Source organism: Papio anubis, chromosome 8, assembly GCF_008728515.1.
Source record: "Papio anubis isolate 15944 chromosome 8, Panubis1.0, whole genome shotgun sequence".
NCBI lineage: Eukaryota > Metazoa > Chordata > Mammalia > Primates > Cercopithecidae > Papio > Papio anubis.
Genome location: NC_044983.1, coordinates 65894785 through 65913684, shown reverse-complemented (window position 1 = coordinate 65913684; position 18900 = coordinate 65894785). Strand labels below are relative to the sequence as shown.

Below are 18900 nucleotides of genomic sequence, written 5' to 3'. Positions count from 1 at the left end.
AATGATTTTGCTAATGTTTTTCATTTAACTTCTAGAGCAGATGTGCTGAAGTGTATGTATGTTTCCAAATCACATATGATTTTGAAATTAAACTATACTGTATGCAGTTCCCTTTTGAAACTGAGGTTGGAAGAGGTAAGGAATGTATCAGGCAATTTATAAGGTGTATAGACAGTTTAACAAAGAATTAATTCTCACTGTCTTTTCTAATAAAAGATGAGAGCAACTCAAACATAATTTTTAATTATACTAAGTGCAGGAGATTCTTCTTTATATCTACAAGCCATATCTTAGCACAGTATAGTTTAATAAATCATTAATTTTATTAAATGGGACTTTCTTTAAAAAAGCAAACAAACAACACTGGCACTTTACCTAGAAAAACAACTTGGTTCAAATAAGCAGTTAATTAATTTGGGATTTTTTTTAAACTATAGTATTCACCCACATTCTTTTTTTTTTTTTTCCATTTTTTATTTCCACTGCTCTTTCAGTAACTCTCACGTTCTTGTAAGTGGGCTGTGAGACAGGGTTACGTACCATTTTCAGCCCAGAAAACGCTAGCACCATATGTTAAATATTTTGAATAATAAAATTTTCAAAGTTGTATTGTTTGGGCTTTCTTTGTTTTTCCTTATTTTGTTTTTAAATTGTATTTTGTTACTTTATCTAAACCTTTGAATGAGCCGAGACTTTTGTAATAATTAAAAGGTATTTTTATTGAGCACCTACTATTATTACAAGCCACCGTATGAAACAATAATGGGAACATGAAGACAAATAAGATATTTAATCCAATAAGTTAACTTACGACTGGCATTGAAATCCAGCCTCAGTAAATGTAATTATCCTGTATCCTATAGGAATTTAAAATGGCTAAAAAGAATAAAACTTAACTGGCTGTTGAGAGAGTGCTTCTCTGATTTTGTGAGTGACATCTCATATGAGCAGGTTTGGATGGTAGTTTTAACTGGTCTGAATCCATGCCATTTCATTTTTCTTTGTATCAGAACAGAAATGCTTTTTTTTTTTTTTAAATAATCTTCTACAGCAAGAGTAGTTTTTGTTCCTGCTGGTTTTGTTTTTCCCCTATGACATAAAATATCAGTCCTTTGCAAATTTAAAGTATTTTCCTGAACAGATTAACATATTGAGTTATTTAAACAAACAGTATTTACTTTTGGAGGTTGGGGAGTGAGGAAGCACCCTAGCATTATCAGAGTTAAGAGGTGCAGGTGTTGAAGTCCAGGTAGTGTCTAAACAAGCCAGATGTCTAGCTTGCAAAATCCTGCTCCACTTCAGAATTCCAACCACAATAATTCACCACAAATACTATAATCGGGTCTGATCTTGTCAGGCTGAGGGGGTTTGTTTCTTGGAACGAGTTTTAATTTGTAGAATAGATAGGGTAAGAAAAGGTAGAATTAAATGTGATCTTAGTATTCAATGTTGTAAAGCTCAGTGAAATGTGTTCATAGGACCTTTTTGTGTTTTGAGAAGGTAAAAGTTTGGGAAGATTTAGGCAGGATTAAAGTACGGGGCTATATTTTAGAGACATTTAAAATCTGTGGAAGCCAAGGGAATATAAGATTCAGGAAGTGGAAAAGCCTGTGCAACAGCCAGCAAATTTTCCCACGGCACCTCTTACAAGATTTACTCTAAAAATTATCACTGAGAAATGCAGAAAAAGGTTTAGAATCACTTGGCTTACCCATTTCTCTCACAGGTGCTTTGGTCCTTGTCATTAAAAAGGTAAGACTTCGCATTTTTTAGCCTGCGTTTTAGTAGTGATGGCTCTTTTCACCAGGTTCATAGTTAACATGCAGGGTTTTATGGCTTGTAGTAATCATTAATATAGTACAACATAAACATACATTTGCATTATTTTAATTTTAAAGATAACGTGGTTATTGCTATGTATGTTTTATTAAAGATTTTATAAGAAACACCAAACACTGTAATCTTGACACTGAATGATTGTTTCTTCTTTAAAAGTCAGTGAAGATTAAGAAATATGTTGAGATAGAAGCTATCTATTTAGTTTCATCATTTTAGATGTCAAATCCAATTATAATAGCAAATTGATTGGCTAGAATAGTCATAAAAACATACTATGAGGCTTATGTTTAAGATACATGTTTTGTTTCCGTAAGTCCTTAGACTAGTCAAAATAGTGATAAATAACATAGTATTGAAATTTCCTAATAGCCTTTGCTTTCATGTTTTAAATGTGAAAATGTCCATTTTTATATGTCATTTTTACATATGCTTATTAAAACTAACATTTTAAAGGCTTTGTTTTTACTGTTTCTTGTATTTTGATGAGGAAAATGACTTTTGCAAAACAGTTAACAGTAGTTTTAAAGTTTATCTTTTATGTAGAAGTTACATGCCAGGTCCTGTTCCATGGACCTTACATATATTGATTCAATTCCTGTTTTACAGTTGGGAGATGGCAGACATGGAGCAGTAAAGTCACTGGTCCAAGCTCACACAGCTAATAAGTCAGTGGTGCAGGATTTCAGGCCAGGTAGTTTGCCTTGAGAGTCTAGGCTCTAAATTACTATGTATATTGAGTTCAGATAATGCTGGGTTGAGTTAGATTTGCTGATTTATTCTAGAATGAGGACAAGATGAGCCTAACAGACAAGGAGAGAACTATTACAGTTGAAGTAATTTTTTGTTTTTTAATGTTTGTACTTTAGAGAACTTCTGTTTCATTTCAAGTATGTTGAGAGTAAGACATTATTTAAAGAGTATTCGGTCTGCATTGAAAAGAAACATATTCATGAACATTAACTCCCAGCTAATTCAGAAATCTGCTTTAGAGGAAGGAGAATGAAGGAGAGCATTAAAATGGGATAGCAGAGATTGTCAAAACAGATTGACTATGAATTGCCATGAGATTACTTGGGTGGGGAGAAGCTTTGTAGTTCTGGGATCTGAAAGAAGTGTGTTGCATATTTTCTTACTTAGTTTCTTTTCCTTTTTCTTGGCAAATGGAGAACTTGCTGCCTCCAAGGTCCTTTACTCACTGCATTGCTATGATGGAGCATTCAGGTATAAAAACCACAGAGAATCCAAATAAACATCCTTGTTTACAGATACCAGGGATTCCATAAAGAGGAGGAAGGTATACAGACCCTTCCGAAGCCCCTAGTCTTTGAATCAGCAACTACAGATTAGAAGCAATTAGAAGTCCACCTTCCTTGTTAGGACTAAGAGCCTCTTTCACAATCTGGATCTGCCCCTCCTGCTTCATGTTCTAGACATTCTCACCTAGTCCCATATTCTACCTTTAATGTAATAGCATTGATTCTCCTGATTTCACAGGAGTTATGTTTTATAAAGTTGTGGGAAACATTGAACTGGTGAATTCTGAGTCATGGCTCCTAGTGGAAAATTGAGGGTTAGGTTCCTGCAGGCCTCTGGTCACATCATCTTAGTCATCTGATCAATACGTAACCTTATGTCTATTTCTGTTTAAAGACAACTTATTTAATATGTAAGTTACATAATATTGTTGATTCATTAAGATTGCACTCACAGCCAACAGCAATGTAACTCCTACCTGAACAAAGCTTGTCTAACATTCATATTTTCTCATAAGGCACATTACAGCCTTCTGGCACTTAGGAACCCTATATAGCATTCCAGCATTATGCTTGGGTGCCATTTTCAACAGCAGAAGAACAAAAATGCAAAAAATGTGGCCCTAAAGAGACTGCAGAAAGATACTTGCTTTACAGTATGAGAGCTGAAACAAGACAGAGCATCTCCTGTTGGAATACGGATGTGATTTCTGGAGTACCTACAATGGGCCAGGTGTTTCAGATAATAATGACAATAATAGTGAAGGCAGCTTATTTTTATGAGGGTGTTTCTGTATACCAGGCCATGTACTTTTCTGCTTTATCTCATTTAATTTTCATTCAAACTTGTGAAGTAAATGTTATCTGCAAATATTACAGACATGGAAATAACTTAGACAGGTTAAGTAAGTACCTTTCCTAAGGTTGTACAGCTAGTAAATGGTGGAAAAAAGAAATGACTCTGAAGCTTCTTATTATCTGGAGGTTCAAGGCCATGTTAGGAGATGCAGTCAAATAGGGCTGCCCTTCTCAATAGAGCTTCTTTGTTGGAAAGGCTTAGAGGGCCACAATTCCCCAAAGCCTTTGTGTCTGTGTGATAGTCTAGATATTGAAATCTGGAAGGATTGGGCACAAGAGATGATTTCCTGTGTGGAGTGGTTGGAGAACCATGAACTTGTTGACTGTAGTAGCAAAGGTGGTCTCTCAGTCTGCTTCTGCTCTGCCTGTCCTGCCAGCTAACCAGCCCATTCACACTCTCACTGCATATCTTTTCTCTGCCTTGTAACTTTGGCTCATTCATTTCTCCTTGTAACTTTATTATATTGTGGTTTCTTCCTATGTGTCTTTTTAGCTGTTGCTTTCTTTTCTCACTGAACAATTCTCTCTCTTAATTATCCCAAAGACTGACAACCTGTTTGAGCCAACCAATCACCATTGTCTTTGTCTGGATAGAACTTTTGTGCCAAGCCATCTCCCTACACCCAGGCAACCTGTAGATTGGATACCTGAATCAAGTGCTGGGGGGCAGTGTCTCATCGTGTTGTCAGGGTGTCTTCTGTGTAAGGAGATGGAGAAAAACTGTCTTATATCAGCAGGTTGTGGGTCCTTAGGACGGGCTGTGGTAATGGATTGTTTGGTTCAGAATAGAGTGCACTGGAGTCTTGTACTACATGACATTTACCAAGAAAATCAACGAGGACTCTAGGTCTTGAGTTTCTTCACACCTGAAATTTGAAGACCAATTTAAATTCTCTGGCTTCTCTGCTTGGTGGTTGGTAGAGTTTAGTCTTTCATTTAGATGATAAGTTGTTATATATGTTTATCAGAATGAACCATTGTTCAAATATATTCAGTTACCGTTTCAAGACTGAAACAGAATTCCTGTAATGACCTGTTTGAGGCCTGTTCTGTCCTACCTGGTTTGATCTCCCATCACCTCCAGATATTTCAACTCCCAGGTAAACTCAAGGCACTTGAAATTAGATTCTGAAACACAGTCTTCTAAAGTTGGTTAGAAATGTTATCAGAGTACCTAGGATTAAGTAGGAAAAGGCAAGGTAGTGGATGTAAACAGAAAGTTGTCTCTTATATGGAGGTTAATGTGAGCAGAACACACCTAAGTAAGAGAAATCAACCCAATTACTGTGAGACACAAAAATCTATTGTTTCTCTAGAATAGTGGGTCAAGATTGCAGATATGGAAGGAAATGGGGACACAGTTGAGCTTATGGGGGCCTGGGTCTGTCCTGAATGTCTAAATCACCTAAGTTCCGTATAATTTTGTGGTTTGGGCAAGTAATGTACTATATTTGTTGTTGGTTATGGTCAGTACCTGGAGCTGCTGAGAATGGTTTGGGTGCTAGAAATGAACAGAAGCACAAGTCACCATATCCCAGTGACATAACTCAAGGAAGATTTGTGTAAAGGGAAAATTCATACTTCCTTGGTCTCCAGGGACAGACAGTCCATAGACTTTGAGGATGATTTGTTCATTTTTTCATATATGTTTTACCTAGATCATTTCCTTGTGTTGTTTTTGGCAACTCTCCTGTTATGTATTTCTAGATAGTTATTTAATGGCATTTCTTAGACAATGGGAAGAATTGTGCAGAGCATGGCATTTGCAGTCAGAGCTTGGTTTCAAGCCTTGTCCTGTGATGTAAGAGCTTTGAGACCTTGGAGAGGTCACGTAACTTCTCTGAATCTGTTTTCTTATAGGAGCAATATTTACATTGTAGAGCTCTGAGAATCAAATAATGTCATGCCTAATACATTCTTCAACACTATACTAATTACTAAGCACCTAGTATATTGTTATTTTGTTTGTTTTTTAAACTGCATATTTTGTCAGTGTGGCATCTCTTGTCTGTGAAATACTCCTTTAACACATGTGGTGTATTTTCTCACCTATGTATGTCCTCTTCCTAAGTAGTTTAAACACACACACACACACACACACTCTTATTCATTGACTAAGTTATCCATGAACCTGTCATTTCTGTTTTCTGGAGCAACATGGAATCTCATATTTCTATCTTAATCACATATTTTTAATTTTGCCTTTGTTTTTGTGGTCTGTGGGTATATTTGTCATTTTTAGCATCAAGTCATTTGGTTAAATCATACTAAACTGCAATCACCTAAAATCCCCTGATTATTTTGACTATTATTTTGATTATTTTGATCATCATCTTTGGTTTCCCTTACTTAGAAATTCACACAGTTAATTTTTTTTTCAACCTAATGGCAAGTGTCTGTGTGTGTTCTTGGAGTAGTTATGCTGGCTATGAAGAGTGTGTAGTAATACGCTAAAGCTTTGTAAACTCTTTTTGTTGTTTTGGAAGATGGACTCTTCCTCTGTTGTCCAGGCTGGAGTGCAGTGGTGTGATTTTGGCTCTCTAGAGCCTCCACCTTCAGGGCTCAAGCAATCCTCTCACCTCAGCCTCCCTGGTATGTGGAACTACAGGTGCATGCCAGCATGCCCGGATAATTTTTGTTTTTTTGTAGAGACAGACTCTCACTATGTTGCACAGGCTAGTCTCAAACTCCTGAGTTCGAGCAATCCTGCTGCCTCGGCTTCCTGAAGTGCTGGGATTACAGGCATGAGCCATCGCACCTGGCCTTAAATTTTAACAGATACAAAACTATAAGTTTATACTTTAAAAAAAAAATAAACCATAGGAAAATACTGGATGGAATTATTTACTTGAGATGAGACATGCACAGTAAGAAGTTGAGAGAGTAGCAGTGCATCTAATAATGAGGCAGTGTCCTAGAGGTAAAGAGTACAGGCCTAGAGTCAGACAGCATGGGTTCAAATCCTGCTTCTACCAGCTGTTGTCTGTGTTTGACCTTAGTCGTGTTACTTGGATTTTCATTCAGGGAATAATAATAATTACTTCATACAGTTAATTGTGAGGATCAAATAAAATAATACAAGTATACTACTGTACCATAGTAAATATTCGACGATGCTACCTATTTTGGTGAAGTAGCTTCAAACTCGATAGCAGTTTGTAAAGCAGTTTATTCCATGACTATTAAGCACTTGTGTGTCAGGCATTCTAATAAGGGCCTAGGATTTTTTTTTAAATGAGAAATACTTCGTTTCTGTCTTTCAAAGGGCTTAAAATATGGTAGAGAAAAGACACAAATAAGATAGTTATGATATACATGATTAATGGTAGAGTTATATGCAATTGTTCTTCAGTATTACAGGGGATTGGTTCTAGAAACCCGATGGAGACCCACATCCGCCAGTGCTCAAGTCCCTTATATGAAATGGCATAGTAATTGCATGTAATGCACATCCTCCCACATACTTTAAATCATCTCTAGATTACTTATAATACCTAATACATTGCAAATGCTGTGTGCATAGTTGTTATATTGTACTGCTTTTTTATTTGTATTGCTTTTATTGTTGTATTTTTTTTTAAGTTTCAAATTTGAGATTGGCTGAATCTGTGAATACAGAACCACAGATAATGGAGACAGCCAACTGTGTAGGCATTTAGAAGACAGAAGAGTGGAATTTAATATTGGGAGGAAGAGTCAGCGTGAGCTATGTCTTAAAGATGAGCTATGTCTGTATCAAAAGGAGAAGATATATGGCTTATTGCATATAGGACAAGCAAAAGAACTTAGGTAAGAGCTGGTATGTAGTAAATGAGGAACCACGTGCAGTTTATAGTTCCCGGGCAAACAGAAAAGGACAAGAAATGAACCTGGAGACAGAGGCACGGGCTAGATCTAATAAGGCGCCTTGTATTACGTTTGAGGAAGCACAGACTTCCCCTTGGAGGGAGTGAAGACCATTAAAGAATTTTAATCAGGGAAGTTATCTGGAAAATAAGGAGACTTATTTTGGATAATCCAGGTGAGAGGTGATAAAGAACTGAAATAGAAGCAGTAGTGATTAGCAAAGTGATAAGAGAAGAGACTTGAGGATATTGGAGAGGCACAGTTATCTTGTTGATGATTTTACAAGAATACAGAAGTATAAGGAGGATGTTCAGTGGATTGACATCTTACACATGGGGCATTTTGGGGGCGGGGAATAAAAATGGATGTGTTTAATTTTCTGAGTAGTCACTTAGCAGGCAACATGATTTTTAAGGTGAAAGCTTTGAGAGGTGAAGGCTGGAAAGATTTGGGGAACCCATAAGGATAATTGGTACCACCAAAGATACTATAAAGCAGCAGTTCTTAATCCTAGTTGAACATCAGAATTATCTGGAAAGTTTTTAAGAAAAAAAATTTGTTTTTTGAGACAAAGTCTTACTCTGTTGTCCAGGCTGGAGCATAGTGGTGTGATCATACTTCACTGCAGCCTTGATCTCCTGGGCCCAAGAAATCCTCCTGCCTCAGCCTCCCAAGTAGCTGACACTACAGGTGTGCACCACCATGCCCAGCTAATTTTTTATTTTTTTGTAGAGACAAGGTCTTGTCTTGTTGCCCAGGCTGCTCTCTAACTCCTAGGCTTGAGTGATCCTCCTGCCTTGGCCTCCCAAAGTTCTGAGATCACAAGTGTGAGCCACTACGCCTGGCCTAAGAGAAATATTGATGGTCATACCACACCTCTAAAATTTCTGATTTAATGGCTCTGGAATGGTACCTGGTTATCTTGGGTGTTTTTAAATATTTTTTTAAATTTTTTATTGTAAAATATCCATAAAATTTGCCATTGTAGCTATTTTAAGTACACATTTCAGGAATGTTAAATACATGAGCAGTGTTGTGCAACCATCACCATTATTCATTTCTAGAACTTTTTCATCATCCCAAATAGAAACCCATTAATAATTTCATTCCCTGTCACTCCCCAGCCCCTGATAATCTATATTCCTCTTTCTCTCTCATGAATTTGACCTGTCTAAGTACCTCATATTAGTGGAATCATTCTTTCATTTAGGATATTCTCAAGGTTCATCCATGTTTTAACATGTATCAGTACCATATTCCTCTTTAAGGCTGAATAATATTCTATTATATGTGTGCACATTTTATTTATTCATTTGTTGATGGACATTTGGGTTGTTTTCACCTTTAGCAAAACCTATTCACCTGTTATGCTGCTTTGAGCATGGATGTATATATGTCTGAGTCCCACATAAAGTTCACATCTTTTGGGTGTATACTTAGAGGTAGAATTGATGGATCATATGGCAATGGAAAATGAAAATCAGGTGGTTTTTATATCTGCAGCCATGGTTGAGAACCTATGGTATAGAACAAGGGTTCTTAACCTGGAGGATCCATAAATGGTCTTAATGAGTTAGTGACATTTCGGAAAAATTGTATGTCATATTCTGTATGTATGTGCTTTTACTTTTTGACCTTGATCAGATAGAGAGGTTCATAACCCTAAAAGCTGTTAAGAATCAATCACTAGAGAACCTAATTTTAGGAACAGGCAAAGGATTTGAGTAGACACCTCTCTAAAGAAGATATGCAAATAGCAAAATAAACACAAGTAAAGATGCTCAGTATTGTTAGTTATCAGGGAAAGGCAAATCAAACCCACAATGAGATATACTACTTAATATACAGTAGGATGGCTATAACTTAAAAAAGAAAACAAAAATAACAAGGTTTGGAGAAGATTTGAAAAAAAAATGGAATCCTCGTTTATTACTGATAGGAGTGTAAAATGGTATAGAACTTTGGGAAGTAGTTTGGCAGTTCTTCAAAAAGTTAAACATAGAGTTACCATATGACTCACCAATTCCATTCCTAGCTGTATATCCAAGAGAATGGAAAGCATATATCTGTGTAAAAACTTGTACACAAATGTCCATAATAGTATTCTTCATAATAGCCAAAAAGTAGAAACAACCCAAATGTCCATTCACTGAGTAATGGGTAAACAAAATTTGGTATAGCTATACAATGGAGTATTTGACCTTAAAAAGAAATGAAGTACTGATACATGTAGCAGTATTGCCGAACCTTGAAAACATTATGCTAATTGAAACAAGCGAGACATAGAAGGCCACATATTATTTGATTCTATTTATATGAAATGTTCATATTAGGTAAATCCATAGAGATAGAGAGTAGATTAGTGGCTGCGAGGGGCTGGGAGAGGAGAGAATGGGGATTAATTGTATGAGTTTGGGGTTTCCTCTTGGGGTGACGACAATGCTTTGAAATTACATATGGTGATGGTTTCACAACCCTGTGAATACATTAAAACTGCTTTTTAATGTATACGTTAAATTGCTGCATTTTATGACATGTGACCTTAGTAAAGCTGTTAAAAATAATTTTTAAAATAGAGATGAATGAGGAGAGAACTGGACAGATGGAAACCTGGATAACTTCAAAGAGGAAGAAGATCCCATAAAAGAGATTGAAAAAGAATAATTATGTAAGAGGAGGACCTATAGATTGTTGTGTCATGAAAGCCACAAAATGGAGAGGTTAAAGGAGGAACCACAAAAGGGGTGTGATTTTTAAGTGTGGTAAACACAGCAGAAAGTTTGGTAACAACATATAGTATGCCCAAATTGCTGTAGGTTGACAGTTGAATGTCATGGAAGACTAGGGAGGGCAGAGTTAGTGGGGTAATAGGGAATACAATATCTTTGGGTCATACAGTGAGTGGAAGGGAATAGGAGAATAATCTACATGCCTGTATTCCCTTACTTGAATCTCAAAATTCAGCACACTAAAATGGAAAGACTTTTTATAATTCATTTGGCGGTAAAACCTGACCTGAATGGATATGAGATGATTTATAATCATCATTTGTTTCATTTGGTGTGAATATTCATACATTTCACTGCAGAAATAATACTGAATTTGATTATAGAATGCTTCTGTAGACCCCTCTGGGGTTATAATGAAATATGGTATATGACACACATTATCTATTTTTTTTTTTTTGAAACGGAGTCTCACTGTGTCACCCAGGCTGGAGTGTAGTGGTGCGATCTCAGCTCTCTGCAATCTCCGCCTCCCAAGTTCAAGTGATTCTCCTGCCTCAGCCTCCCAAGTAACTGGGAGTACAGGGGTGCACCACCTTGCCCAGCTAATTTTTGTATTTTTAGTAGAGACGGGATTTCACCATTTTGGCCAGGATGGTCTTGATCTCTTGACCTTGTGATCTGCCTGCCTTGGCCTCCCAAAGTGCTGGAATTACAGGCATGAGCCACCGCACCTGGCTGACATGTATTACCCTTCTAGAATGAAATATGTATATGTGTATCTACGCACGCAAATGTGTATGTATGTGTGTGTAGATGTGTATATATATGTATATGTGTGTGTAAATTCTAAATCATATGGTCCCCAGTGTTCGGGGATAAAGGAATCCCAGACCTTTGTATTCTTTAGACAGGTCTGGATGTGAAGGAAGATGTGAGATTGTGTGGTAGCTGGAGAGGAATTTAAGCTCATCCTTTAAACATTTTTATTTTAAAGGATGGAAATGACCTGAGTGTGCTTTCAGTAGAGAGGAAGAGGTTGAAATGAGAAGCTGTGACTATTGCAGCAGGGTCTCACAAGGTGAAGAGAGGAATAGAAACGGGGTTGGGGTAGTTAGTATTTACAGACAGAAGGATCACACATTCTCTGAGACACCAGCAGTGATGTTGAAGATGGAGGTGGCTGTCTTTCTAAGCAGGAAGAAGGGAAGTTGAGGAAAATCAAATTTAACGGGTATTTACTGAAGTGGCAAAAGCTGGAAATAATTGTTGAGGTCAGTAGAACAAGCTGAGAACAAAGTAAAGGATTGACAGGCAGGACTACGGGCCTGGGCAGTTTTAGAAACCCTGAAATCTGTGGGGCCACTCTGCCCTTAGCTGCTTGATATTCTCCATCAGTGCTCAGCTTCCCCTTATGGTGGAAAGACTTGGGAATGAAGTTTTGCTGAAAGAATTCTGTGAGAGGAGGGTGTGAAAGGGAACGGAGGTGGCTGCGGGTGGGCAGGTGGCTCTAGCCGAGAATGACGGAAAGGGGCAGGGGACTGGAGTACACTGAAGACTGTTTGTTGTGGAGGAAGACAGTATGAAAGCTAGTGTGCTAGGAGTTTGTGGACAAAAAAAAATGGTGTTCAAATGGGAACAGTTCTGCGTGGTAACAAGGTTCACAGCATGATTGTAGAAGGCAGCGGCTGAAGTAGAGGGGAGGTCAAGTTTGTTGGAGTTGACAGACAAGGACCTGGGGGATACTCATTAGTTCATCCACACAGTCTTTGAAATTACTCAGAATGATGAGCAGATTTGAGCCATAGAGGAAGCGCTAGTCTGATGGCAGAATTCTTCAGTAACTGTGGGGGGATTAAGCTGCATGTTGGTAAACTTAGGAAGATAGATAGAGGCGTTCTATGGTACTGATAGAGAGAGGGTTTTTTCAGAGGAGGAAAGATTTTATATAAGGGCATCTTTTTAACAGCGAGGAGAGGGTGACCCCACGTACTATGCCTACTACCTGTGTAATGAGAGGACAGCAGCTTCCACTGGAGTGGACTGCAGGGGAGTGGTGGCCTCTCAGGAGAACCAGACAGGATTAATATTCTATTAACAACCAGCATGTTATTCCACCAGCCTTGACTCAGTTCTCCATTGTTATCCAGCCCAGTAGGTTTCAACTGATCCCCTAGGGTCTTTCCTCAAGGGATTTTGCTTTAGTTGGTCTGGGGCGGAGCCAGGAAAACTGTGGTTTCAAAAGCTCCTTGGGTGATTGATTAGTGGCCAAAGTTGAAGACCACCAGTGGAACCCACATTTTGCTTTCATCTGCACAACAGCATTACATCACATGCCTAGCTGACCTCAACATATTGCACCTATGGCATACCTGACTCAGCATTCTTTCATCAGAGGAGAAATGAAGTGCTAAAGCAATTCAAAGATACTCAGTTACTAGGAATCAGTTTAAATTGTAAAACAGTGTTACACCATAATCTTTAAATTAGCAAAGCATTTTTAAAAAATCTTAATACTCATTATGAATTGTGAGAAGGGAACTCGCATACTCTGCTGAGGGGGTTGTAAATTAATAGTCTTCTTGGAAAGCAGTTTGACAGTACATAAATAGGATTAAATATGGTCAGACCCTTTGATCTAGTAATTACATTTGTAAGACTGTTGTAGGTATATAATCAGAAATGTGGATCAAGACATATTTAAAATATTAATCAGAGTTATTTATAGTTGCAAAAATGGAAACATGGTTAAATATGGTATATTCATATGATGGGATATCATAGCACCATTAAAAATTATAAAGACATTTAATGACATGGAAAAATTTTAGTGGATAACATTAAGAAAACAGACCCAGGTATAAAATTATATATACAGTTTGTGCTTGATTGTATACACACATACACTTTAAAATACTGAGCAGGAAATTTTTTAAGTCATTGGTTGTTCTCTGGGTGGTAGGAATATGTGCTATTCTATTGTGTGTTTTTGTGTTTTCTAAATTGTATACTAAGAGCATGTTTATTAAGCAAAAAGTAAGCTTTAAAAAATTAAAATTCTTGGCCGGGTGCGGTGGCTCAAGCCTGTAATCCCAGCACTTTGGGAGGCCTAGACAGGCGGATCACGAGGTCAGGAGATCGAGACCATCCTGGCTAACACGGTGAAACCCTGTCTCTACTAAAAAATACAAAAAACTAGCCGGGCGAGGTGGCAGGCGCCTGTAGTCCCAGCTACTCGGGAGGCTGAGGCAGGAGAATGGCGTAAACCCGGGAGGCGGAGCTTGCAGTGGACCCGACCACCGCCCACCAACCTGGGTCACGGAGAAAGACCGCGACTCCGGCTACAAAAAAAAAAAAAAAAAACAAAACAAAAAAATTAAAATTCTTACTCTGATCTCTTTAGCAAAAAGAATAAGGAAAACTCATTTGGAATGAATGTTGCTAGAGAAGTCCTTGCTCATAATAATCCCCAGTGTGTTTTCTAAATACTTGCAAACTATCCATTTATCTGTTGCACAGTGTTGCCAGGTTAAGTTTGTTGGTTTTGTTCCTTTTGTTTTGTTTTGTTTTAAATAATAGCTTTCTTGAGATATAATTCACATTAAATTCAGCCTTTTTAAAAGTGTACAATTCAGGAGTATTCAGTCTATTTGCAAGTTGTGCAGCCATCACCATGATCTAATTTCAGAACAGTTTTATCAACCCCAAAAGAAACCCTATACTCAACAGTCACTCCCCATTTCCCCTTCCCTCCAGCCCTTGGCAGCCACCAATCTACTTTCTGTTTCTACGCGTCTGCTTATTCTGGACATTTCATATAAATGCAGCCATACAATATGTGGCCTTTTGCAGTATCCTATTAATGGGTTTCCAGTCTCTCCTCCCTACACTGCCGAAAACATCATTTAGACTGCTACCATGCTAATCTTTCTAGCGTAACTGTGACTTTACCATCTTCAGCTCAAAAGTTTTCATTGTACTCACAGTTTATTAAATTGACAAGAGCTACTCCTTATTCTGGGGTTAAGGTTTTCAGACTCTACAAAGTAAGTGCCTAACTAAATACCTGGTAAATAAATGAACTAAATGAATTAAATATACTCTACCTTATCTCTTCTTTTCCTTCTCCTTCAAAGAGGAAGAAAATCACTATGTGTTAGTCAGATTTCAGGTCACCCATAGAGCAAGACAATTTCTTTCTAAAGTCTAGGGCAGGGGTTCCAACTTACATCTCAGCAAGCATCAGAATCATGAGGAGGGCTTGGCAAGCCGATGCTGTGTTTCACCTCCAAAGTCTCCTTTCAGAAGGTCTGGTCAGAGCCAGAGAGTGCATTTCTGACAGTTCCCAGGTGACTCTTTGATAAGCACGGGTCGTGCTGGCTCAGGTAGGATGCCGTTGGCACTCATTCCAGGGCCTGGCAGAAAGAGGAAAGCGAGGAGAGGAAGGATCTATACTCCCAAATCCCCGGGTCCCATGGTCATCTCAGCATGCAGGCTCCCCACAACAACTCTAGCATTGTCTCACTCTTTAGTAACTGTACCACTTTGGTGCCCTGAAGTTCTCTTATACATGCTCACCCATCTCCCCTTCACTTTGGAAGATTATACCCATTCTTCAAAACCTAGCTCAGGCATTCATAAAACCTTTGTCTGCTCTCCCTAATGAAGGAAGTAATTTTTCCTTCATTAGCACTTTGTACTTTTTATGTATACTGTCTTCTATGTTAATTAATTCCATACTTGTATCTTCTTCCTAAATCTTGCATTTCATGATATCAAATTCTGTTATTTACTTAGTGACTGTATTGCAGTGTCCATAGAGCAAAGTAATTTGCCCTTAGCAGCTACTCAATAATTGTCAGTACAGTTGAATTCAATATCAGAAGAAAATAAGTGCAAATAGATTTTTAAGTTAAAAGCCTGTAATTTAGGCTATATTTTAAACCAAAAGAGACCTATATTAGTTAGAAACTTAACCATATATAACATTAGATTGTTCAAATATATTTTTGCCCTAAGTAGAATAGTCACTGCTGTTGGTTCAGAAACATTGACTTGAAAGAAAATACCAACTAAAGAAATCATACGTTCATGCTATGAACACGTATATACTGTGTCATGGTGTCTCTGAGAGCTAGCTTAGTTTTCTCCACGTCATTCTATCCCAACTAGAACCAGGGCTTAAATTTCAGCTTGATGGATTATCATCCATTTTATTTTAGTATCAGGCGGAAGGAATATAATATAACTAACTGTCTATGAGGTGTCAAGCAATTATCTCAATTTCTTTTAAGTTTCTTTCCATGCTTTATTACTTGCTAGTTATAGCTAAATAGAGTGCAGCAGTCTTAGAGATCTTTATCCATAGGTGTAACTTTTATAAACAGTTGTTCTTTATTCTCTCAGTGGAAAAACGTCTTAGGACTATTTGTAAGAAACAGATAGAGAGCAACATGCAAAATAGAAGGAATTTTCTTTAATCTTTTCAATGCCTATTGTAGACCACTCTTATTAACTACTCAAGGGGTAACTAGAAGCTACCGTTCTTGAATCTAATTACATATTTAGTTCCACAAAGCATAATAATTTCTCCATCTGGGGCTATGAAGGGGAGAAAACCCTCCACTGGCAGCTTGCCAAGGCTATTCTATGCTCTTCACAAAGTTTGTCTGCCAAAACTAGAAGGTCCCCCAGCCTCTGACACTGAGGTCAGAGAATTAGATTCCACTGTACAATCCCAGTGATAGCAATATGATTATGCTTTTGCTGACAGCTACTTGCCTGTGTCTCAAGTTTGAAACTTAAAATAGCTAAAATATTGGCTGGTTTTGATGATTACCAAAATCCATCGCTTGAGGGAGAAAAAATGGTTAAGGGTTTTGACTCACATTTTTAGGTGCCAATGTAATTTTCAAATTCCATCTATATAATGAATTTTTGTTAAATAAAAAAAAAACTGTCTAAGTTGTAGTAATTCTCAGTAAACATTCTGTAGGTATGTGTTATTTGCAAATAAAAATGCTTAATTTGGCTTTTTTTTTTTTTTTTTTTTTTTTTGAGATAGAGTCTCGCTCTGTCACCCAGGCTGGAGTGCAATGGCTCACTGCGACCTCCACCTCCCGGGTTCAAGTGATTCTCCTGCCTTAGCCTCCCAAGTAGCTGGGATTACAAGTGCATGCAGTCATGCCTGGCTAATTTTTTTTGTGTTTTTGTAGAGATGGAGTTTCACAATGTTGGCCAGCCTGGTCTCAAACTCCTGACCTCAGGTGATCCGCCCCCCTTGGCCTCCCATAGTGCTGGGATTGCAGGCATGAGCCACCGCACCTGGCCTAATTTGATTTATTTTTATGAGACAAAATTGGTATCTTTTTGGAGCAGGGGAGCTTCTGTTAATCTAGAGCTGCCATTTTTGTTATTAATGTCAACCATTGCCTCATAACAAATAGTGTTAAGAATTATTGTAATGATCTGACCAAGAGTAAGTTTGTAGGAATTTGTATGGTAAGAAAATGATTCAGAGGTCCTCCCAAACTAGATTTTTCCTTATTATTATTTTCTACCTCTATAGAAAATAGAGAAAAGAGCATAAAAAAGTATTTCAGAGAAAGAATACTTCTGGCGAGGTAGCAGTGGCTCAAGCCTGTAATCCCAGCACTTTGGGAGGCGAGACCTTGGGTGGATCCGCGAGGTCAGGAGATCAAGACCATCCTGTGAACATGAGTGAAACCCGTCTCTACAAAAAATAAGAAAAACTAGCCGAGACGGATGGCGAGAGCCTGTAGTCCCAGCTTCGGGGAGGCTGAGGCAGGAGAATGCGTGAACCGGAGGTGGGCTTGCAGTGAGCTGAGATCCAGAGCCACTGCCTCAGCCTGGGGCGGCAGAGCGAGACTCCGTCTCAAAAAAAAAAAAAAAAAAAAGAATACTTCTTACACCGTCACCCTAGAAAGGAAACATTATTTATGCTGCCAAAAAAGGCAGTAACTATGTCCCTTATTTCTTCTCAAACCACAAGCCTTTATTAAATTTGGGTCCTCTACTTTTTTCATGCCACATGCTTGAAAGTTTTGCCTCCACTTTGCTTTTCTGTTTGAACGAGGTAAAGAACCCACAGGAAAGTTTGGAGTTAAATGAGTGACAGTGGACAAAAGGGAAGGAGCGAGTTTCTTAAGGCCCATCCCTGACACAGAGAAACTGGAGTGGGAGGCAGCAGCATGAACCTGCCTGGGGCCCACAAATGGCTGCCTCATGGGGACCATGGGTGCCAACAAACACCCTGGACCTTCTCCTGGGAAAGAGGCAGCTGATCAGGAGGCATTAAAAAAAGTGTTACTTTCACTTTAATGTACCATGGGCTTTGAACAAGTAAAAGGGAACCTTTAATTCTTCCTGGTGGACTCAATGAAGCCTGCGTAAAGAGAGTATGCTTTGAGCTGCTTTGGAAGGATAGACTAGATTTTTCTGAGGAAGAAGGGCAATTTTAGTAACCTTTACTGGAAAGCTCTTGTGATTTAGATATATTTCTTGCTCTGAAAGAGTTGGTAGAAGAAAAAAACATGAGCGGTCCATATAGTTAAAGAACATAGGATATGCTAGTGACTCTAAAATACCTAAATATCTGTCTATGTTATACAGAAGAACTTGGGGTAAATTTAAGTTTACCCTAAGTTTTAAGTATAGTTATAATATAGATTTAGTAGTTTGGAAATTGTTATAGAAATGTCCTTTGGTTTACCAAAGAAAATAATTTTTACTTGAAATTTCATTGCTAATACCAGTAAAATGAGATTTAATTTCTCATTTCATTCATTGTAGGCAGTCTTTGTGCCACTTAGTACCGCATAGGTTTACCTCATTTTTTGCAATATTTTTTCTGTAAATATGCATGTAAACAATTCATACACTTACAGTTTATATTCCAAAGAGCAGGTTACTTTAAAAATTCCGTTTGGTTTGCCTAGGTTTTAGTTTGTTTTTCCCAGCAGCACAGTCAGCTTTCTTTCGTTCTTTTTCTTCTTTCTTTCGTTTCTTTTCTTCTTTCTTTCCTCTCTCCCTCCTGTTCTTTCCCTCTTTCTTTCTTTCTTTCTTTCTTTGTTCTTATTATAAACTCACAAAAGTCTGATGTGTTAATGAAAGGGAATTTGGAAAATACAAAAATTAAATTACACCCGTAGTGCCTGTTGAAATACTTTAATTGCTAATATTTTGGTAACTTTTCTGTTTTAAATTAATTTTTAGTTCTTTAATTTTCTGTTTAATTTTTCTTTCCAAATTCACCATCAGTTTAGATTATTTTATTAACAGTTATAGTCTATTAAATTCAAATAACAGTTTATGTTTATTAAATAAGCCCTTACTATATGCCAGCTGCTCTTCTGTGC

The 18900-nt window shown here is 37.8% G+C and overlaps 1 protein-coding gene across 14 annotated transcripts in view; it reads left to right on the top strand.

Annotated features, from left to right (window-relative positions):
* Nucleotides 1-18900, top strand: part of NCOA2 (nuclear receptor coactivator 2) — a 296372-nt gene that overhangs the window by 163234 nt on the left and 114238 nt on the right. The gene's annotated exons all lie outside the window — the stretch shown is intronic.